Raw genomic sequence first — 24,524 nt, forward strand, 5'->3', positions numbered from 1 at the left:
GGTGGCAATCAAGACCCATACAACCCGAGAAAGCAAAATGCTACTTATGGGTGGGGTATGTTACTGGGGTGCCACTCACTGCAGACTCTTCCAAGAGGAGCCTGAGAATGAGCTGAAGAAGCAATGTCTGAATTGTGCTTAGTGGTGGAAATAAGCTGCATGCTTCAAAGCTCTGGCCCAGCCCAGCGTGGTATGAGGTGCTCTGTCAAATTCGGAGTTTGTTAGTCTGAAGCAACAAGTGTAGATTTCATAGCAATATATTCAAGGCAAATTTACATCTTCAATACAAAAGGATGCTCAGGTGAGGTGCCTGAATTTCTCAGGTAAAATGTGCTTTAAATTAAACCTGCAGCAGAGCACTCAGAGGGAGGTAGATATTTACTACGGTAGGAGATAATTTTGTGATCTAAACCTAGCATCAAGTTCCTAACCAGGCACACACACCTTGTGTGTCAGAACTCCTGAAGAGCTGACGAGTTCCCCAGCTGTTTGTGCACTAATAGTCTGTTGTTATTTACTTACAAGACAAGTGTAATTTAAGATCTAGAAACCTATCCTCGCCCTTTTTGCAACAAAACTTGTGTGTTTGGTATGTTTTGTGAAAGCTGACAGCCAGTCCACCATGCAGTTCTTAGGTTGCTACTGAAATATCTTTGCAGGGTCTTGTTGATGCCTTAGGATTTTAGCTTTTATATTTGTCATGTATTTGTAATCCTGCAATTCTTTAGTGTGTAACTCCAAACTCCACACACAGTGTGAGCTGCTGCTTTCCCATTTTGCTCAGACACAGCAATTCCTCTCCAGGCCTGGCAATCAAGGACACCTCACTGCCTCAGGCCTGAGAGATGGAAACAAAAGTGAGTTGGGGCAGCAAACTTGGGGTAAATGAGTTCATTCCCTGAAGCTGGAATTGGAAGATGAACCCCCAATGTGCAAATGGACCAAACTGATAAAAGTGTGAAAACCTGTGACCCATCATCCATTTTTGGTTGCAGCCCCTGGGGGGCTTTGTCTGCCCTAAATGTACCTGAAGGCCCTTCAATAAACAGAACTGATTTTTATTCCCTTGATTTTGTCTGGCCTCTGTTTTTAGGTAGCCCATAAAAGCATCATTGTGACTGAGTGCTTTTCAAAGGCATCCCCTCCTTTAGAGCATGATTCAAAGCCAGCTGAAATCAACACAGATAACCTGACTGGAGCTTTGCATCAGGCACCCTCTGCCATCCCAGATGGTATGAGGGAGAAATAGATGCAAACTGAGAGTTTTGAGCAGCTTTTCACATTTCTTTCTTGAAGATGCTAGGGAATAATTACAGTCTGAGACAACTTATTTTTCTGCTTGATGTGGATTTAAAAAGAGCTTTTTATTAATGCAGCCTCCTGTTTAATGGGCAGTGCAAAACTTCTTTGTATTCTAGAAACCTGCCTATCCAAAAGGTGTGGCTACATCCTCTAGTACCAGGATACAACAAATGCAAAGAGGTGAACTCTGGTGATGCCTGAATATCTCAACAGCTTCCTCTGTTCTGCAGAAAAAACTTGAGTTGATTCAGCATTTAATTTAAAAGTCTAATTTGTTATCCACTGATAACAAAGTTTATTATGAGTGCCAGTAGTTAATCTTAGAAAATTTACAATCTGTTGAATGTAAAAATATTGCAGCACTGATATTTCTAGTGCAGGTGAAATCCTTGTGTCCTTGGGAGATATTATGACTTTACCATGATGAAGCCAGAAAAATCAGGTATAGTATATCCAGGCCAGTGATGGTATGTCTTTCTGGATCTTGGGAGTCCGAAAGTTTAAGTTAAATATTTCAAATAAGAGCTGCCTTTTATTTTACCATCATATTTGATCATAGTGAGCACTCTTTGTGAAATTCCAGAAGAGTCCCTTTGCTCTTTTACAGTATAAAGGCAAATGGAAATATGAAAATTGGAAACTTAAAATGCAATATATTTTATTTCAGATTTTTCAATACAAACAATTCAGCTTTTAATATTTCAAATGAAGAACATTTCCTTCTTAAAAAAAACACTGATAAAGACATTCAATTCAAGGTTAGTTTAGCCACAAACACTTTGATTAATTTTTTAGAAATATACTGGTGTGGTGGTAAGAACTTCTCCTATTCTTGAACAGTCATAGAAAGTTTAGGTGTCTTCTATGATTGTTTACCTAAAGTTTGCCTATAAATATTAAAAATTCAGTATAATGAAATCACAGTACAAAAACAATTTGAATTTTTTATAGCCTGCACAAAAACCTACTGCAGTTTGTGCTTGACTAGTGATGAACAAGACACGAACTGAAATCCAGCTGTGACTGTTTTGATTTTCATTCATTGCTAAGTTGCATTTCCAGTTCAACCAATCCTTTATTGTCTGTCAAACTATCCCAGCAGACCCCGTTGCATTACACCTTTAAACACTACCTGTGCAAAGCTGGCCAAAGCAGAGACTTTTTTCTTTGGAATGTGGCTCCAGTAAAGCACATTCAATTTTTTCTAACATGCAGTTAATAAAAAAACAACCCAACCCCAAGAACATCAAATTATCATTTGAATCATAGCAAGCAACTGTGAGAACAGGAAAATCTTTCATGATTTCAGAAAATACTTTGAATATATTTGTATTTTAAATTTAGCAAGTCAAAACAGATCACGGCATTACACAGCTTTGGCTCTAAATTTCCCCAGTAGCTGAGAAAATTTCCAGATGAAGGAAGGACAATTATGGAATTGTTTAGGTTGGAAAAGCCACTCAGCCTGTAGCTCTGCAGAGGTTTGTTGTGACCCAAGGGCAGGGCCTGGCACTCCAGCCTACTGAACTTCTTGCTGTCCTGATCCCTCTGCAGGGCTTTCCTGCCCTCCAGCAGGAGCACTGAGCCAGCTTGGAGTCATCTGCCCACCAGCTGAGGGTGATCTTGTGTGGGTCATGGGTAAAGACCTTACACACAGCTGAGCCCTGGGGAACCTCTCTGGTGTCCGGCCCCAGCTGGGTGTGACCGTCCCCTCTGGGGGCTCTGCCATCCAGCCACCCTTCAGCCAGGGAAGAGCCAAGGGCTGCCAGCTTTTCCAGGAGGATGCTGTGGGAATCACTACCAGAGGTGTTGCTGAAGTCCAGGGCAATATCCACAGCCTTTCCCTCAGCCACTGAGTGGGTCTTCTTGTCAGAGAAGGAGATCAGGTTGCTCGAGCCCAAGCTGCCCATCATGAATCCATGCTGTGTGGGGCTGATCCCCTCGTTGTCCTGTGGGTGCTGTGTGATGGCACCCAAGATGATCTGCTCCATGACATTCCCCAGCACCGACACTGACAGCCCTGAACTTCCAGGGATTGTCATTCCAACACTTCTTGTGGATGGGCATCACATTTGCTAGCCTCCACTCGACTGGGATCTCGCCAGTTTTGCTGGTAAATGACTGAATGTGGCTTGTGCTGTGTTTTATCTCCATGCACCATAAACTGCTTGCCCTGTTCTCCTCTGCTCTGGAAAGACACGTCATGAGACTGCAAGGAGCATCTCTGCCAGTGTGAGCAGCACTTCCTGCTCAGCTGAGCAGTGTGCTCCAGATCACCTCCTGACATTGGCATCTGGGGGAAAAACACTGAAGTTGGATGTTGCTCTATGGGGAACGGTGAGAAGAACGACACAGACTCTCTTGTGTGCTGAACAGGAGAGCAAAGTTTGTTATTCTTGATCTTCTTTTACAGACATGTCGGAGAAAGTCCAAGAGGTAAAACTCTCATTGGTCATTAAAGCACCACATCACCATCACTGGTTAAGTGTAACATCACCCCTGGACTGTTTTCCTAAACACCACCTGCAAGGATTGTTGTCCTTTACCAAGGACTGTTTGGATTCTTTCTCGTGCTTTCTCAGGCCAGAAGGAGAAGCCTGTGACTGAGTTTCACACAGGTTCTGTTCCCTTCTTTTTGCATTTAGCATCCAGAGTTGTATAAATGAAATATTCAAAGTGCACATTTAGACTGAAGTGTTTGGCTTTACTGCCTGCCCGTGTGCTGTATATGTGTAAAGGCTGACCAATAAATGCCACTTGAGGCAGACTTATGCTGTCCTGTTTAGATGTTTGTTTTATTCTCTCAGAACAGCAGTCTTGTGGCACTTCCACGTTTCTGTTTGGGACTAAGTGTAGGGGGGGTTGAACAGAGCAGAGCAGAATTCTCACCTCACACAGATCAGGGCTGGAGCTGTGTTTGATTAGGGATATAAAGAGCCTGTCTTTTCAGTGGCTTGGATGTTGACTTGGAAGCAAACCTCACTTATCTTAATGTTGACAGTCACTAAGGTCAGAATATAATCTATGATTACAGAGTGACTGTTCTTTGTAATCATTCTATTTATCCTGAAGGACCTAGAAAAACATCTATACTTTGCAATCCCTGTCTCTTAGAAATTATAATCTCTTGTTGAAATTGCTTTCCTAGGAGAACTGTCTTGTTTTCTGCTGGTCCCTGTTTCTGTTTTTCCCTCTTTCAGTTGTGATCATTTAGTGTCCTGCCTGATGAAATCAGTTTGAGGTAATTTCAGCCACTCTCCACAGACCCTGTATTCTGGATCAGCTCCCAGCTTTGTTTCCTTTTTATAGCCTGAAAATTCTGTGACTACCAACCAGCTTGTGACAAAGCTGAACCTGCCAGAAGAGGCTTCAGCATTTGAAAAATATTGCTTCCTATGAAGAAAGTAGAAATGAGGGCTCTTAAATCAGCAGAAATCCAGTCCCTGATAGTGCAAGCTGTGCCTTTATCAGCTTCTCCAGATACTCCCTTTATATGATTCAAGGAAGAACCTGTGCCATTTGTATTCCTGCCATTGATGTTATGCTTCTTTTTGCAGAGAAAGGTAAGAGTGTCATCCAAAACAAAGTAGAAGCTTGAACTCACCTCTGCAAAGTTCTTTCAAATTAGAAACTTCCTTCAAAGCAAATTAACTGATGAATACAGAGGTGAAATCTTATTCAGATCATCAGGGTGAGAGTATGTTTATTGCTGTTTACTATGTATAGTGTGTGTGTGTGTATAAATATATAGCGAAGAAAAATTTTAAATTAACTTATAAAAGTAGTTAAGAAAAGCTTTTTTCAAAATCTTTGATAAACATTTGAAGTGAATTTCAGGTTGAAATTCTGTTTGGGTGCTTGCATTTATCACGTCATCCAGTTCCTGGAGAAGAAAAGTAGAAAGAAAGACTTAAAAAAAGTAGAGAAAAAAAAATAAACTGAATCGAATGTAAATTTATATAAATAAGTTTAGAAAGCACAATATTCTTTGAAAAGCATGAAGGTTTTTAACCAGATTGTGTGATTAAAAACTGGGTCAATCATGTTTTTTCATTAAAAATGTAGACATTTGGGCTAGTTCTGATTTTAGCATCAAGCATGTAAATATGCCATTAAGAAACACTTTCAGTCTAGCATTTGAATTTCCAGAAATAGTTCTTAAAAATCCTACTTTCCTGCAATTTGTGGTGAAAATCTTGTGACTGAGTTTTTTCACGGGCATTAGGGAAATGTTTGTGAATTCCTGGACTGGCAGTGAATGTGGAAAGCACAGGAAACATACTTAGCTCTTGAACAGATGCAGTTTAAATGTGTGACCTCTTCCCAAACCTTTTAAGGATTGAATTTTTTTTTTCTCCAACGAAATCATCAACAATAATAAAAATATTTTTATATTTTATATATATTTATATATAAAATATATTTATATAAAATATTTTATATTTTTATATATATTTAAGCCTGCCTACTAAAATTCTTAAGAGCCTGTTTGAACTGAGGAGGAAGCAGGATGAGGGAAGGAATTCTGAGCAGAGATCACCAGTGTTTCCAGATAATTCACAAATGTGTTTATAAGCCAGGAAAGAAGGCTGCTTCTCCCAAGGCTAAGAGGAATGAATCACTGATGTGGGAGGTATAATGTCATCTAAGAAAGGAGACAGTCTTCTCCTCTGCACCCAAGCCAGTTGCTCAGTCAGTTAAATAATACTTTCAGATGGGTTGGTGTGTTGCAAAGCCAGGCAAACACTGTGGGGTTTATACATTTGTATATGTGGCCTCACTCCCCTGCAATGTACACATGATAGATATGAAAAAACCCCCAAACCCCACATTTACTGATACTCTTCTGTTGGTGCTGGGTTTGATGCACATGGAGGTGTGTTTTCATCTACAGGGTAAGAAGAATGCTTACACTTATAACCACTTCTTGGTTTCACTTTATACACCCAATAAACTATAAAAAAATTCCAGTAAAATGCTTTCATGCAACAGGAAACCTCTAAAAAAATGTAATTTACAATGTACTTGATACTGATCTTTCTTCATAGAGTTTGGTCAGGAATTCTCTAAGACTTGTCTTGAGCCTTGAAAGGGAAGAACATGGTCATGCTGAGTTTTGTTACTGCCTTTCAGAGGATTTCTGAGCCAGTGTAAGGACTGGCAAACCCTCCTCATTTCCTTGCTCAGTGCTTCTCTGTGGCTGCATTTTATTTTCAGGGTGGAACTTCCATTTGTCTCTTCTCTAACTTTTATATTTCAAGTTTTCTCTTCATTCATCCCATCATTTCTCAGATATTGAACTGCAATCTTCAAGGGAGAGTGAAATTAGTAGTAAGGGTTTTAAGATTATATAATGTCCTGTAAATGTAGTTTTCACTTGTCAGTTGATCCAGATTTTTAGAGCATAAGCTGAGTTGGGTACTGTCTCCTATATGCCATCCTAAATTTATTTTCACTGCTAGAACAGGATCTTCACTAGAGGCAGGAAGAGGTATTGGCCATTAAAAAGTAATATTATACTGCACTAGAAAAGGTTGTATGAGGAGCCCCTGATTTAAATGGGAGTAGATGAGCTTCCTTTTTTTATTTACAGCACTGTAATTATGGAAAGAAATATTTTTTCAAACAGTTACAGAACTTCTACTACTTTTACCATCCTGACTGCCTAGTGGCCATTGTACTGCCAGTGTAATTAGTATGAAATAGAGCACAACTGGTTGTCATTCCAGGGTAGTAGTTAGAAGGCAAATAAATTCTACTGAAAATCCTCTCTGCTGCCATGAAGCATTGTGATCATCAGACAGAAAGCAGAGAAATAGAAATTCTAAATTTAATATGTTTTAAGTTTTAAGCTCAATTTTTTTTTCATCTATTAAGAGCCATTTCATCAAGCTCTTTACCACAGTAAATTTAAACTGTGAAACTCTTGCAAGTGGACCAGTGATGTACTTGGAAGCTGTACTCTTCTATTAGTGCTTTTTTAACTTCCATAACTACTGTTAATAAAGGGGAACTTTTTGAAGCTATGCTCATTGAAGCGAAATTTGCTGTCCAACTTTATTCAAAACAATTCTCATCCCCACTTTTCTATCTCAGGCCTCAGAATTTTCAAAGCCTTCTTCACCTGCAGTCTAATTGCAGAAAATAACCATTAGGGTTGGATCTTTATTGTGGTGTTTTTACCTGAACAAGCTTCTTCCAGATTATTAACCTGGCAAAAAGGTTCAGCATGCAATAATGGGCCCTAGGGCACATCACTCCAAGGCAACTGCAACACTGAGCCATTGCCAAGTTTTGCAAGGTGAGGAATAGAAATAATAGTCTGAAAAATGTGTGCAGATTGGATTTAGCACAAAGACTGTGTCTGGGAAACAGCCATTCTTCTGTTGCTGGCAGTTCTGCACCTGTTTCAAAGGGTATAAAAGTGTTTGTGTATGAGCTGTGTAACTTCAAGCAAGAAAAACAACTCTAGTGGTTTTTCTCGATAGCCAATCTAATCAAATGATATTTTGGCAGATCTGGAGATGCTGTTTCCTGTTTGGCTTCCCTCCAGTGTTATTTCTAAGGATGGATGTGAAGGAGTCAGTTAAGATGAAGGGGTAACTATTCCAGTAGACTGTAACCACACAATACCAAAGCATTCTCAGTAAATCAATTCTCTTATTAACACAAGGCATGGAAATTGTTCTATCCACCATCCTGGCAAGCAGCACTGAAGCACTCTTTCCTGAATGGTAGCTGTACATTGAGGCTCCTTGTTCTGAGTTCCAAATGCCCAGACCTGGTTGGTAATCTGTAATCTTCCTATTGAATCTGCCTCCTTCAAACTACTTTTGGAAGTTAATATTTCAGTACTCTTCAATTTATCTTCAACCTACCTAGTTCTGCCCTAGATTTCTGAGTAGAACACTAGTACTAACTAGTCAGAGTAAGCCAGCAGTGCTTTCCCAAAGCTTAGGCTGTCCTAAAGCACTGACTTACAACAACTGATGGGGGGAAAACACTTAGAAAATATGCCCAAAGAAAATAAGGCAGATGAATAACATAAAGCAGGTCTAACATCGAGAGAAAATGTTCTGAAACACTGCACTGGAACAGCCTACTTCAAAAGACTAATCCCTTGAGGTGGGCTTTATGTGACAGATTATAAAAACTGTTCTCTAATGTTGTGTCTGGGAAACCAAAACATAGCAAATCAGATCACTGGCACACACCTGCTTTAGAGTTTGCCCTCTGTGTGAGTTCTGCCTGGTTTTGGGTGTCCAGGACACATTTTCTCTTCATAATTGTCAGTAAATTGAAGAGATCCTGCTAGTTTTAGCCTGTATGCAAGCTTGTGCAGGGAAGTGCTGGTTGGAATGAGGTTTGGCCAGGGCAGCTGCTGCACACATGTCTAGAACATACCTAGCTGGTGTTGGTGGTCCCCAGCCCCCTGAAATCCATCTGTGAGGCTACAGGGCTGTCACTTGTGGTGCTCATAACTCTGCAGTTCTGTCCAGACCACTGGGAAAGCATCTGAAACCCCTCATTTATGGAGGGCTTTTGAGAGTCTCTGTGTTGTCGTTCATTCTTGCCTGCACAAAGTGTGTCCAGGTGCTTTTGCTGCAGTAGGCACAGGAAGTGAACAGTTAGGAAATGGGAAAAGCTCTGCTGCTGCAGGTAGTTCCAGGAGTGTCTTCAGACTGTGGAGTCCAAGAGAAACAGCATATTTGATCCCAAGGTCTGTGGAGATCCTTTTGCCCAGCCATGTGCATTGACTTTGGTCTCTTGAAGTTTTCACATCAAGTCAGTCCTGGGCATGTCCACCTGGGCCTGGAGCATCCCAGTTTGCACCTAACACAATAAAGCAGAGCCCATCTGCTCTCCTGGCCTCCCTGGCTCCGTGCTCCAGGTGCTGCTGTACACAGGTGGCTGTGATTTGGTCTCCTGGAGCTCTCCTTGGCTCACTGAAAGCTGGAGCTCTGTGGGGATACCTCACACTCCTCTGATAATGGCAGTGTTTTCTAAACCTTGTAGATCTCCACATCCCTGGGAAGAGACAGAAGGAACAGGGACTCAGCTGCTGCTGCGTCCCACTGAGCTCTGGTTGAATTCTAATCTACTACCATTAGGTCACTTTAATCAGTTTGTGTTTCTTGTTTGTTTCTTTCTTTTAATTGTTTAGTTTTGTTTTCTTTTGTTGTTTGTGGTGGATTTTTTTTCCCTAGGAAGCTTTGGCTGTCATGGAAAATCACTATTCCAAAGGGCTTTTCCTGCATTAATTATAAATTGCTTGTAAATCAGTGAGAAGAATTCTGCCCTAAAGCAGATGTTATTCCTCCCTCTAAGTGTGCTTGTCAAAGCAGTCTACTGCCGTTTTTCTGACTTGATAGGTCCTGTGGACTCCAGGAAGATGAATAGGCCAGGATATGGGCTGTTGTTTGGGAATGGCATCATCACCCTGCAAAACTCATGGGAGCTCTGTTCCAGTGGGGCTTGAACACTTGATAAATAATTAAAATGGTGAGGTGGAAATACAGTGTCCTCATGGTCAGTAGGTGCTTTGAGCAGCGGGAAATTAAGAGCCACTTACAAATTAAAATTTTAAATTAAAATTTTAAAATTAAAGTTAAAATTGCTGTTTTGCCTAAACAATGGTGGTAACATTTATCTTTAAGAAGTAGTTGTTGAATAACTGTTGTGTCAGGAACACACACACTTGTAAATTGTTTTATCTCTCTTGTAGTGCTACACTATTAACCTGAAATGAAAACAGTACTGGAAAAAGTAAAAATGAAAGAAATTGCATTTAGTTTTGGACTGTCTGGGAAATGAACTTGTGTATTCAGTGTTGAGTTTCTGATGACTTAAACTGGTACTGTGAGGCACAAAAAACTTTTTTATTAAACTATAAATCCTTTTTAAAAATTCCTTATTTGACATTGAATTTGGCTGAAGAATTTGAATTCAGGCTCCAATTCCAGAGATAATATTTTTCCTCCCTTTTTTTCTTCCTTCTAGCTTAAAGAAAGTTGTAAAAGTCTGATCATGGAAATGGTTGGGTGCAACATATTGTCTTCCTGATTGGTGGAGGTGGCTGTCCCTCCAAGCTCTCAGCTCGTGGAGTGCCACAGAATGCTTTTGGCATTCACCTGGTAAAGGTGAAAAGGGCACGTGGTGATCTGAGTGCAGAATGGAGAGACCATGGAACCTCAAATACTTCAAACGCTGTCATCTCGAATTACAGTCACACTGAAAAATTTTGGTGGGGCAACTGTGTGTTCTTCCAGGAGACTTCAGCAGCTTCTATACCTTCTATACTGGTGGAGGCATATTGTTGAATTCTTCAACTTTTAAACTCTGTTTTAATCTTCATGCATCCAAAAACTGTTATTGGCACCACTGTATAAACTAAGCTGAAAATGAAATAAGCAAAGGCCAATTTTTCTTAGAATATCTTTCTGAGGGAGTGGAAAAGTAGTGCAGAAACCAGATTTTAACATGACTGACAGTAAAACAGTTTTTCTTGAAACAAGGGCAAACAGTGCTCTGGTACTACCAAAACACAGTGGAAAAAAAAGTGAAAATGGCATCTTTCCCTAAAATACTGGCAGTTTTCCCTGTTCATATGGGGGACAGGATTCTATCAGTGGTAGGATTTAGAAAACAAACACTGATGTTTTTTAATTTATTATTTTTTATAAAGAGAGTAAGAATTTCTTACGTGGTCAGTAGTAATGTAATGTAATTTCTGTCTCTCTGGACTTAGATTTCTTTCTGTGTGCTCACATTCCACTGTTCCTGCTGCTGATGTGCTGTGCAGGAAGAATTACATTACACAGCTCTGCTGTGCAGCTGGGACTTCCTGGAGGTTTGCATTTTTAAGGTTTTCCCCATCATACCCTGCAACCAAGGCAGCAAATAAATCTTGTGGGTCACACACTGTAGAGAGCACGTGGCATTTGTGGTGGGGGAGGAATCTGTGCCCTGAGGAAGCCAGATTGTTCCGTGTGCCCCAGCACTGCTCAGTTCTGTGCCCATCCCTGTGCTCTTATTGACACCTCAGAATTTATCCTGGAGAATGCTGCGATGTAGCGGGAGGGAAATGAGATGCAAACTGATAATTGAAAGTAATGAAAGCCTTAAGCAAATGCATAAAACTCTTCCCAATCATGGTATTTATGGGCCCAAACTGTTAGAGAGATATTTATAGGTTCGATGGAAATACAAAACGTATGGTATTTTTATCCAGAAATATTCTTTCAATTATACTCTGCATGGATCTCATAAACATCCCTCTTTCATCTAAAAATTCTTCAGTACATTAGGTAAGAAACATCATTCCATTTTGTAGGGGAATGTGGTAAACAAACATCTTGTTCTAACAGATGTTGAAGTGTCTTGCAGATTTCAATCAGCAAAAGGAATATTCTGTAAGTTTTGGCTCTGGCAGCTCAAAGTAATGCAGCTGTTGGGCCACACATCTTATATTTTGGTCTTCTATTTGTTATATTGGAAAATGTGTACAATCAGTGTACTTTTTCCTGATTTTCATCTGCTAAGCATAAGCATCTTAATCTGCTTTTCATTTTTCCTACATGCCAAATCCCCCCTGCTTTGCAAATGTAATGCAGGCTCATACCTTAATGTTTCCTCGATTATCTCTGCATAAGAAATGTTTGAGAGCACCTTCTCCAGTGTTTTAGTCCCTGGAATTATCTCTGTGTAAGAAATTTTTGAGAGCACCTTCTCTAGCATTTTAGTCTCTGGAAACTGTGCTCATAGGAATAGGTCTGGGCTCTGCATTATGCATTGCTGTATCAGAGCAAGCCTGTGTTAACTAGGAAATCTAGATCTAGAATCTACAACTGGGCTTTGACATAAACCTACTGTGAAGGAGGATACTCTAGGAGTAGCTGGGAAGGTCAAGTCAAAAGGCAAGTTTATGTCTCACCTTGACTTTGAGTGAAGCCTGGTCCCAGCCAGTGCAGCTGTTGTCTCTGCCTTTTCTGGAAGGAGGGATAACAATCCCTCACAGCTGTCACTTGGTTGGCAGCAGGAAATATTGTGCAACCTTTTTGCTGAAGTGGTGGTTTCCTGAGGTGGTTTCCTGATTCATGTTTTGTGCTTGAGTTCCTCATGGGTAGACAGGGAAGCAGACCTGGGGTTTTTTGTTGGTTTTTTTCTCCTTTTCTAAACACCTTGGTAGATGTTGGAAAACTGCTTTGTCAGAGACACGGTGCCTGCAGGAGTTCCTGGAGATCTGGAATCTTGCTGGAGCTGAACAGTAATGCAGTGCACACTGTGTTTGAGCTGTTTGGTGGAAGCCTTGCCATTGCAGTTCTAGGCTGGAATAGATGTGTTTGATGAGTCCCTTAAGCATGTCACCATCAAACTTGTTCCAGATATTGCCATTTCTTAAGGGAAGTTCCCATCCAGCCTCACTTGCCGTGGCCGCATCTGGATTCCATTGACCCCTCTTTTGGTAGATCAAATTCCTGCACAAAAGTGAGTCTGTCAGGCATGCCTCATGTTACATAAAAATCAACTGGTTTTGTTGATTGTTGATTGATTTTGTCTTATCTGCATTTGTCTTGTTGATTTTTTTTTTCACTTTTAATGCTACCAATCTCCCATCTGTCTCCTGGTTTGACTTCAGTATTTATAGAACACCTCTTATTCTGGGTTTTTGAAGTTACAGGACTTCCCTCAATGTCCTCCAGGATCCCAGCTGCCCATAAGGGCTGCATGCAGTTAAAGCAGGTGTCACAAAGTGTAACTTCTTTCTTCCTCAGCTCCTTCTCTTTTATTCTATAACATTCTGGAGGGAGACGTGTCTGCTTTGGAGTTGTTTGTTTTTGTTTGGTTTTGATTTTAAATTGCGGCACAGAGTGAGTTGGTGAAAAGTTCCCATCTTCTTGATCCTCACTGGATTCTTGCAGGGAAGGTGGAATTTATTGTCATGTCTGATGGGCCTGTTTGTATGGCTACATCTTAAGTGCAGATCATCTTGTGGCTCCAATTCAGAATCCCTTGGCATGGTACTTCTCTTTATTCAAAATGCAAACAACAGAGAAACAATATAATTGGATGGGAAAATGTGTTCTCTTAGAGTCAGGGAGCAGTAGAGGAGCTAATTTTCCTGATTCTCTGACACACACATCACTGATGGCTGTATATAAATTATTCAGATATTAAAAGGGTCACAGTTGTAAATATGAAAGGAGTTTGTAGCAATAATCACAACAAACCAATGCTGCTAAATTACTGAAACAAACTATTCATGTCATCATCCTGCAATTTTTTTCTGTTTGACCTTTAAACTCTGGAATATTCTTTGGGTTTAGAGAGCTGTGGTAGGAGGGGAAGCCACGCTGATCGTGGCAGAGGGTTCTCTGTGGATTCTCCCAAACCACAGCAGCACAGAGGGCAGGAGGTATCAGCAGGGCTGATGGCTCCTCATTAACCTGTGCATGAATGGTATTTCTGAATTTCCATCCTCCACATGTGAGCACTGCTATAAAAGCATTTGAAGTGGCTTTGGGGGAAGGTCACTGTTTAGCTGGAAGCCAAACTGTTAAAACCCAGCTGTAGTGACAAGGAAGAATATAAAGGATTCTCATGGGCTTATTGACTGTGGTGTGGTGACAGGAACGTGACTGGTTGGCCTTTGGTACCATTTGGAGCCTTGCCTGTGGAACTGGTTTATTTGGGAGAAAGTTCTCTGTCCAGTGCTGTGTTAACCCTCTGTCCCAGCTGCCTGCTCAATGCTGCATGAGCTGTGCAGAAGCAGCTGTAGAGTCTGGCAGGAGATAGGAATATTGATGGAAGAGCTTTTGTTCTGAACAGGTAGGCTAAGGACCCTGTGAAGACCTTGGGATGCACTTAGAACTTAATAATGCACAGGATAAAAGTACAATTTTCTTCTAGACATCTCCCTGTGATTAGTAAATCCATCCTCATAGCAGGTGATAACCATCTTTCCTCACTCATGCTTATGAAGACCCTACTGCTAAGTAGTGATGCAGCCCATTGTTTGACTTTTTCAGGTTGAAAAAGTCCCCTGTAGAGACAGTTTTGTGAAGCTGATGTCAGTGGATGCAGCTTCAGCATTTCCTCTTTTCTGTGTGAATTTGTGCTGTGGAAAAACAGGGAAGGTGTTACTGCTCACGTTTGTTTGCTGCTGCTTCTGACATTGCCTGTGCAGTGCTGGTCCAGCCAACTGCCTTACAGGCCTTGCAGCAAGCAGGTGCCACCTGAAAAGGCCTGACAGGATTCTTTTTCTGGATCTGATTACAGTAGCATCATCTTGGGATGTATTTCATGTATGGGAAACCTCGCTGGGAAGCCTGGGAGCTCCTGCGTTCACCTTATCAAGGCAAAACATCAAAAGGCTGGATACCTTAATACCACCTTAATTTAAAGCAGCAAATATCTGACACAGGTTCCTATGTTCATTTTGAGACAGGAGAAATTCTGTGCATGGAGGAACTGGGGGAACAGTGCTAAGGGTCAAACAGAACCCTTTGTGTTCTCTTTTTGCATTAAGTGAGAGCAGGAGCCCCATGTCAGGCTCTGGTATAAGCTGTTATCTCACATTGACTGCCACATCTAGGTGTGTCACAGAACTGTGAAACCACCTTTGGGAAAGAGGAACAATGTCTTTAAGGGACCAACACTTGGAAAAAACATTGCAATTTCAGCATCTGACTGGTTTCTAGGTAAAGGCAGATGAAAGACTCTTCTGCTCCACAAGAAGGCATCCACTGCTGCACTCCTCTGTGGAAGATGACACCTTCACCCTGATATCAAGCAACATGCAAATCTTGGTATAAAAATAAATCCTTGAAAAATCTCTTGTTCTTGCCAGTTTCCACTAAATCATTCATCCAGTGCAAGCAGATGAAATATTGCCTTGGAATCTGCCTGCTTTGGTCAGTTTGAGTGAATAATGTGGCTGCCTCGTGGCTGTGCAGTATTTGTTTGGGGCAGCTGAACTAAGCAAATAACAAAATTGTGTCAGCAAATTCCTCCTCCCTCCAGCTTCAGAACCTGTGGTGGTATTGCACCAAGGATTGGCTTGACCCATTTTAATCTAAGAGCAGAACTCCTGCCAAATTTGAAGATAAGCATGACAACCATTACACTGATTTATCAGAGTGGAAGGGGACTTGCATTAGTACTAGTTCTGGAATTTATTGTAGTGCATAAATGGCATTTCCATCAGCAAAAAAATGAGAAAGTTGATTTATAACAGATAACTCCAATAATTTCTGAATTTCCACATTAATAGAAATGTGTTACTTCCATTTTTGCTATTATCCCCATATGTGCCATCTTCTTATAAATATGGAAATTTGGCAATTATCTGAGAACTACTCTATTTTCAAATTATACCATAGAAAATAATGAATGGATTTTTTTTTTTTTTTTACTAGCATGATTTAAGTGTTTTATTGGATCTGGACCACTGTATTGAAAGCTAAACTCTATTTGGCAATGTTTGATACTGTATCTAAAACAAGATGGCTGCTAATTAGTTAATTTTCCTTTAATCAAAATCACAGAACTGAGCCACACTCAGATTAGATGCTATTGATTTGTTTCCTTCTGTTTTATGACTTTCAGGATAACGTGCTGAATAGGAACTTGCAAAAAGACATATTGCTCCTGGAAAAGGAATTCATGTAAACAGTATTGATGGTGAATAAAACTAATGCTAAAGCCTACCTACACCACCATTATGTGGTGACAGGGTAAATATTAACAGCTGCCTGAGTGAGGCATACATGCTGCTGGTTCAGGAATGTGCTAGTGCCAGCCATGTGAAGAGAGGAAGCCTTGGAGCATCAGGCAGGACACATTAGAACTTGATGAATAGTGCAGTACCTGCAAGAAGAAGCAGTGTCTGGGGTTCAAGAGGTTCAGAAGGAAAACTGCCCTGCTAGGGGTTTGGTTGCATATCATCACACAGCTTTTAAACTGTGAGCAGACTTGACATCAGAGTTGTGCTGTTGTTTTGGGACTACTCACCAGAGACACTCAGCTGTTGCACGTAGCCGCGTCTCCTTTGAGTCATTCTTTCGTACTGAAGCAATAAAAACTGGAGTGAAAGTTATGGAAATGGGTTTATCTCTAGTGCAAAAGCAAATTTTCCCCCTCCTATTACAAAAGCCATCAGAGCAGGTATCTGCTGATGGGGCTTTCCACAATGGAGTTCTGAACCAAGTGAGAATTGTCCACATGAAAGTTGTTCCTGTTTCTGTAAAGATGCCTACATGTGAGGAGTCATAGTTGGCTTAAATTCCCTATCTAGGGGCTTTCATGAGGAGAATTAAAATTCCTTCTAGATGTCTCACTTTGATTTCTTTTCTAAATGCAATGTTCAGCTCAGGGAAAGTAGATTTCAGAGGGAAGCACCATTTACTGGGAGAGGCCTTATTCCTCAGGAGCAAAACACCTTAAAAAATTTGCTTCCATTTGATCTTTCAGTTAGATGTTAGACAATTTATACTGGCTTATATTTACATGGAAGATTAGCAGTCTGTACATCACAGACTTGTTACACTTGAAAAGCTGATGTGCATGACATTAGTCTATGCCTTTTTCTCCATTTACACATGAGAAATTTATGGTGAGGTCCCCATGCACTTCTCTCATTGCAAGCATTGCTGACAGATTAAGTGATGGTCCATTTCATATAACACCTTTGTTGTGTGAATTGATAGCAGGAGAGCTGAGGCACAGGGTTTAGTATACCTTGTTCAAATTTGGAGCAAGTGTCTTAACACTTGGCAGGGGGAAATGCTTTTCTTCTAACTTTTCAAGTATCAAAAGTATCAGAAAAAGGAGTTTGTGTGCAGATATCAGCAGAAGCTGAGAATGCAGAGTGGAAAAGCACTGACTGGGTGAAAAACATGGAGGAAATAGATCATTAGACATGGACATTGTGTTAATAAGGAAAAGTTAAGGAAAAGATTTGACATTTTTAGTTAAATGAATTTAGCGATGGTCCAAAGTTAGTTACCAAAGCACTGATTTTTACCAGGGTGAAAGTGGCACCAATCTGAAGGTTTGGTGAAGGTGAAGATCTGGCTCTCTCAGAATGTTCTTTCTGCATCCCTTGTAAGATGTATGCTTTGTTTTTTGTCTTTGTGTGGTTGAAAAATGCCGCTCTCCCCGAGCTGTGGATCCTGCTGTGGGGAAAAGCCACATATGGGATGTCAAGGACTGAAACTGCTCTGCTCTGATCATCACAATGATTTCATCAGCCTCACTTCGGAAAACAAGTGATGTTTGACTTACCTGGGCAAATTGATATTTCAGAGCTGGCTTCAGCAATCTTGCTGTGGCTTGACAGTTGGTCTGCAACACATGAAACAGAGTAAACACTCTTTCGTATTTGAAATTGGAAGCAAGAACCTTGAAGCATATCTTGAATGTGCTTCTGTTCCAGATGGAATTATGAGAGATTTATTTTTTTTATATTTCTGTGGCCTTCCTGTTAAAATGTGAACTCAGTCTGGGGCACTGGGAAGTACAGAGCTTGGATGCTCTAGTTACACACTTTTGGGAATTTTGCTGCAGCTGGTGTCCTGATACATTTTTGAGGAGTCTGTTTTCCTTTCAAGCTCAGCCACTTTTATAACCATCCATTAATGTTTTCTATGCACCTGAATAACACTGCATGGAAGTCATCTTTCAATCCTGTTCAACTGTGTTTTAATCAGGCTGAGGATATTTTTTCTGAGGAGCTGAGTGTCTCAGCTGTGAAGCAGATGTTTTGTTCCACACAGAATGACAGAAAGTAAATAGGGAAAATGGAAGGATTGTTGAATGCATTTGGTTTTCTAACACGTCATTGTCACTACCATGCACTATTGCTTTTCTCTGCCTCCCTCTTGAGATAAAAGTGAGTTTAGCCCTTGAATTTATGGAGCTCAATTCTTCCTTTACAGATTCACAGCCTACAGACTTGGCCTTCGACTGGCTCTTCAAATAGAAGTGATTTGCATGTTTCTTCCATTTTCACTCTGCTGCAGAACCATCTGGCCACAGGCTGACCTTACCTGAACTTAATTCCAGGGTGCATGGGATGCTGCTTCACCTGGCTTCACAGTAGGTTGTTCCTATGATTCAGCACAAGTTAATTAGTTGGTTTCCTTGGGCTTCATTTAGGGATGATGGCATGGTGTGGGTAAAAGTAATAGGCCACGAGTTCTAGCTGTAAGAGTTTTTCCAGCTGAAGGGGCTCTGAAATCAGGTGGAGGAAAAAGAACATTCACTAATTACCTGGCAGCTTCAGTTTTCTCACTCGTTTCAGTGGAGTTCACATATTGCTACTCTGCTCAGCCAGGCCTGGGGAATTCCTCTCCTTTGGGAGTGATTAAATGTGTGTGGAAGGAGATGAGAAAGACTAAAGCAACACTCTTCAATCTTTTGCACACTGGGCAAAGAGATCAGCGTTCAAGGGGTCTTCTCCAAAGGGGCAGAGCTGCCCCTCTTCTGGAGCCAGCTTTAAAGCTGGTGGTGGGGCAGTGGCTCCCAGTTCACACAGCTCTGCCTCCCCTAAAGCTGCCAGCATGTAAGGCTGGGACTCCAGGGCTACGTCTGCGTGGCTGGACTTGAGACAGGGCTGGGTGGCTCTGTGCCATAGCTGGTGCTGCTGTGCTGCTCCTGGTGGTGCTCAGCTCATGCAGAGCTGCCTTGTGACTCCACAGGAGCTTGGACAAAGTCACACGCTGGGACAGGCGCTCAGGGAATTGCTTGAGAAAATGAAGGGTGAAAGGCAATAGTTAAACTGAAGTGTGCTGTTTCAACACCTTGGCTGCTGGAGATTGCCTTTCTCTGCAGAATTTGTTGGAGTGAAGCCTTTTTGTGCTAGCTGCAAATCTGGCCTGGTACACCCATGGTGGATTTTCAACTTGAAACCAGAGAAAAGATGTGGTTCCTTGAACCTAGCTGGTTGCCAGTGATCACACAGGCTTTTTGTTCCATGCCAGAGGCCTGGAAGAGATTGCAGCTGGGATGTATACAATTCAACTGGACAGTGTGCTGGCCTTGCTGCTGATGCAAAGCTTTCTGCTTTTGTCCTCACATCTCTGGATTTACATTGGCTTCTGCTAATGAGACTTAAAAGGAATAAGAACTGACCTCAAATTAAGACTGGGCTATTCCTGCAGAGCCATCCAAATTGTTTATTATATTGATCAGTTAAGCCCCATGAATTCTTCAAGTTAGTCAATGATGTGAACTGACAAGTTAAATTATTACAGTGAAAGCCCTGCTGTGTTAACTTAATTTATGTTGCAGGGCCTCAAAACAGATTTTTAGCTGACTTCCTTTGGTTTTCTGTTGTTTTGTGGGGTTTTTTTAAGACTGAAGTGAGAATTTTCTTTTTGAAAAGCAGAGGTTTTTTGCGAGGATAAATCACATCAAGTCAGCTGTCCACTGAAACTACAAATAACACTGCTTTTATTTTAAATTCAATAATATAAGCATCTGGAGCTATAAACACTTTGTACTTTTGTGTGGCCCTGAGAAGATACAGACAATTTGCATCTGTAGTGTATTGTTACCTCACCTGACTTGAGATATTTGGATTAGGGGCATGCTTTTGATGTGAGCGAGAAATTGGAGAGGAAAGCCTCATGTGGAAGAGACACAAAACTTGTGGATTCTGATGGGTACAGCCCTGGGAAAGAAGAGGGAAAGTGCTTTCTGCAGGGCTGCAGTCAGGTCTCCATTCCTCACTCAGAGCATCAGGGCTCAGAGCCATGGAAATGCTGCTGGAGTGCTGTCCCTAGTCAGCCTCAAGTGTGTGACACAGTTGTGTACTCACAAAGCAACGTAAAAGGAGGTTTACTGACATGGCAATGAAGCTGATGACAGCCTGAAAGAGAGGAAAATGAAATGGATTTTTGCCTCTTTACTATATACTCATACAAGCCCTCATGTGAGACAGCTTAAGGAAAAAAATTGCTGCCTTGCAGAAAAGGAGGAAAAACTAGTTTTGGCAGTTTCCCTTTGCATGTAGCTTGCCCTGGTGTGTTACTGCATAATATCTTCCTGCTGTTGTGTTGCATTTCTTTGGAACAAAGAAGTGACTTTTAAATGGTGCTTGTGAATGTATTTATGAGGAAGCAGAGTTAAAAACTGTGATAAAAATAAAAAAAAATCTCTAAGCTGATAGTGGATTGTGGGCACTGGTCTTGCTCTGTTTGGATAAGGAACAAAGGCTCCATCCATGCCACATGCTTTCCTTACAAGCTTTACATGTGGGCTGAGCTGCAACAATCCATGGCCACGGAGAACCCTCCCAAAAGGATGTGTCTGTCCAGACCCATTCCTGTGCAGAGTGTTTGCACTTATCAGTGGTTCCAGGGGGTTTTGGAGAAGAGGCCTGTGGTGTGAACAGCTGAATGATCTCCTTTCGCTGGTGGCCGAGCTTAGGGAGGAAGTTGAAAGACTGAGGAGTACCAGGGAAAGGGAAAGGGAAATAGATTGGTGGAGTTCCACCCTTCCACCCTTGAGGGAAGCCCCCCAGGAGTCAGAGGACTGCCACGCCTCCCACTGCCAGGCCACAGGACAACACCTGGGGGATGAAGGGGAGTGGAAGTGGCTTCCTACTCAGAGAGGCAATAAAAGCTCCTCCTGACCCCATCACCCACCCAGGTGCCACTTCAGAATAGGAATGAGGCCCTGGATGAGGAGGGCCAGCCCGAGGACATAGAACAAAATGATCTGCCCATTGTATTTGACCAGCCTGATCTCCTTTTATGACCAGGTCCCGCCTGGTGGATGCAGGAAAGGCTGTGGGTGTGTCTATTTGGACTTCAGCAAGGCCTTTGGCACTGTCTCCCACAGCATTCCCTGGAAAAGCTGCAGCTCAGGGTTGGACAGGAGCACTCTGTGCTGGGTTCAGAACTGGCTGGAGGCCGGGCCCAGAGAGTGGTGGGGATGGTGCTGCTTCCAGCTGGGGGCCAGTGACCAGGGGTGTCCCTCAGGGGGCTGTGCTGGGGCCTGTTGTGTTCAATATCTTTATTGATGACATGGATAAGGCTATTGACTCCTTCATTAGTAAATTTGCAGATGACACTAAGCTGGGAGCGTGTGTCCATCTGCTGGAAGGGAGGAGGGCTCTGCAGAGAGACCTGGAACAGTTGGATGGGTGGGCAGAGTCCAACAAGATGATGTTTAACAAGTCCAAGTGCTGAGTCCTGCACTTTGGCCACAATAACCCTGTGCAACAGCACAGGCTGGGGATGGTGTGGCTGGACAGTGCCCAGGCAGAAAGGGACCTGGGGGTGCTGGTGACATCAGCTGGACATGAGCCAGCAGTGCCCTGGTGGCCAAGAAGGCCAATGACCCCTGGCCTGGATCAGGAATGGTGTGGCCAGCAGGAGCAGGGAGATCATTCTCCCCCTGTGCTCGGCACTGCTGAGGCCACACCTGGAGTGCTGTGTCCAGTCCTGGCCCCTCAGGTTGGGAAGGACACTGAGACACTTGAGCACGTCCAGAGGAGGCAACGAGGCTGGTGAGGAGTTTGGAACACAAACCCTGTGAGGAACCACTGAGGGAGCTCAAGACAGATCTTTACGACAGTGAACAGCACATGTAACCAAAACTGTCACCACTTATAGTGAATCACTGTCACTAAATACAGAGCACTTATTTCACTGCTCCTGGCTGATGCTGAGCTAAATTTGAAAGACAGAATAGGCATTTCCAGTTCTTATCATGGGTGCTGTCATTTTTTTTTTTTTTGGGTATCTGAACTGCCACATGCCCCTTTCTGTTTGAAAACTGTGGCTTTTGTGTTGTCTTTGTTTAGTTTTCTTCATTCCCCAGTTATTATCAGTTTCAGTGAATACTGCACATCACAGCCTGGAGTCCCTGGCCACACTCTTCTCGTTCCCTTGCAGAAATGTTACCTGTTCCCTGTACTGCCCATAGCCTCCCTCTTCCCAAGAACTGAGGCAAAGATCTTGAGCAGCATCTACCTGACTGAATACCTCACTGGCCCTGGGGCTTGTTCCCATCTTTTCATGTTTTGGGTGCTGAATTAATATGTCTGGCTGCTCAGGACATCATCAGGGTGTCTCAGGGTAGGAGTTAAAACAGACTCCTGGAGACCTCTTTCCAGTGATCTCTCCAAAGTGGGATTCTCCCAGAGGGAAGACTTCCTGATGTCTGAGGGCATTTGCTCACCAAAAATCATTTGAATGAATCCTTGAAGGCTAGCATCTTTTAACTTACTTCAGCTGATGATAAAAATGGTATTATTTCCAAAATATGCTTTGCTTCCACATGCTCTCCTGTTGTCTGCACTCAGACACTTCCATGTCAGTGGAAAATGCCTCTGGTCACCCCAGTCTCATATCTCCCATATCCTGCCTCACTGAACCCTACCAAAACTGTGACTAGGCTGGCTCTCAGGGACCAGATCCCCAGAAAAGGTGATGGGCTTTGGTCTGTATTTTAATATTTGCTGTGAACAGGGCCCTGAGTGCCTGTGAGTCCCAGTCAAGGAGGGGGTACCTTCTACCTCTCAGTGCTTTGCACATGGCAGCAGCCATGAAAACAGCTGGACCAGGATGTTTAATCCTTTCTAAACTTCCTCAGAGCTGGAGGTGCTTCAGGCATCAGTTTCAAGCCACAGAACGATTGGGACAAGTGTCTCAGTGAGAATCACTGCAGTTCCTTTTGTCTGTTACTTTCCTGCTAACAGAGGATGCTTGACAAAGGTTCTTTTATTAAATTATCCTGTTGTCATGAGTATAAAACAAATAGCTGATTACAGTGGAGAGTTAAATAAACTCAAAGCATATATTCCTACTCCTTCATTGCCTGACTTAACCAAAGTTGGTCCCAAGCATTCTGGAAAGTGCCTAGAAAGTCTTGTCAAGACTTTATCTTCCATAAGTGGGTTGGTTTGGGCTTCTGTGAGCACATTTCACTGACTAAAAATTGGTCCCTAAAAAAAGAAAAAGAGATAAACTCTGGAGTGGGATAGTGCACCAACCTCCTTGTGAGGCCCATTTTTGCTGGGCCTTGCAGAGAGCACACATGTTGCCAGAAGGTAGAGCCATCACCTTTTAGTTCAGTCTCACTTGTCATCCCTGCATTTTACCTGTTACCACTCTGAAGGCTTCCTTGGAAAAATTCTTCCTCTGACTTTCGCTAGGGTGGCTGCTAAAGAGCATTTTGAAAGTCTCCTGCTGTGATAACTCCCTTCAACAGCTCTTTCACGAAACCAAAAGGACAAATGCATTTGAAAAGAGCTCGTTTTAACTGTTTTCTTTCAAAAGTTTGTAAATTTTGCTTTTAGTGTTTAGCTGAAATTCTTTCTTTTAGAAACAAAATTGGCCAGCTAAGGAGAACAGACTTAACAGTATAAAGCTAGATATGGCTTTATTTATTTATTTATATTATTATTTATATTTATTTATCCATTCCAGACCAATGGATAAATGGCTTGGACCAACAGTCCCTTTCTTCTGAACCCCAGCATTGGGCATTGAGCTATCTCACCACTTCCCACTGCCCTGGTATTGTCTGTGCTAAAAAGCACTTGATAGGAGTATCTGGAATTTAATGCTATACCTTTTTCAGCAGTCTTTGAGGATTGTCAGTTGTGTTATTCCTTCTGACAGGTCTCATCTATCCATCCTCAGTGCGCTGTTATAAGTTTGTTTCCCGTGATAATCCTTTCTAGTGACATTTTACATGCATATTATTTTCTCCAAAAGTCTGCATGCAAAATTTAATGGTAGAATGGATCTCTGCAGCTGAACTGCTGTGTTAGCTGGGCAAGTGGTGTGTACAAAGAAAAAGCACTCCTAAGAGATGACTTTAACTGGCTGCCATCTTTCTGTTCACAGTTTACAATACAAATATCTTTTGGTTCTGCAGCCCTTAAGCACATAGGAAAGCGACAACTAATTTGCATGGTTAATCTTATGAAAGCCGTCTTTGTAATTAAGTGCAAACTGTGATTCCATCCACTGCCAGTCTATTATGCCACTTCAATAGACTTTCGTTTCATTATAGGAGTCAAGATTCCTTTATTAAACTTTTCTATTAAAACAGAATGAGGAAAAGCTTCCAAAGTCCACATTGCTTCTGCTTTGTCACTTTTATTGTAATGTAATGTACATAGACAAATAAGATATCCCATTGTGTTTGCCTACGGGTGTTAAACATGCCCTTGAAACCAAAGGCAAAATAAAGCATAATAAAAA

General features: G+C 41.9%; 1 long non-coding RNA gene across 2 annotated transcripts in view; it reads left to right on the plus strand.

Moving 5' to 3' along the window:
• Positions 1–4,542: 4,542 nt before the first annotated feature.
• Positions 4,543–24,524, plus strand: part of LOC148183494 (uncharacterized) — a 48,994-nt gene continuing 29,012 nt past the window's right edge. The window contains exons 1-2 of one of the 2 annotated variants that reach the window (XR_015773497.1): positions 4,543–4,865; positions 18,240–18,399. This is a non-coding gene — a long non-coding RNA (uncharacterized LOC148183494). The remainder of the gene's footprint in view (positions 4,866–18,239; positions 18,400–24,524) is intronic. The other variant, XR_015773498.1, reaches the window with a different exon arrangement.

Source organism: Pseudopodoces humilis, chromosome 11, assembly GCF_049639895.1.
Source record: "Pseudopodoces humilis isolate 2021_Gansu_Grassland_sample_001 chromosome 11, ASM4963989v1, whole genome shotgun sequence".
Classification (NCBI taxonomy): domain Eukaryota; kingdom Metazoa; phylum Chordata; class Aves; order Passeriformes; family Paridae; genus Pseudopodoces; species Pseudopodoces humilis.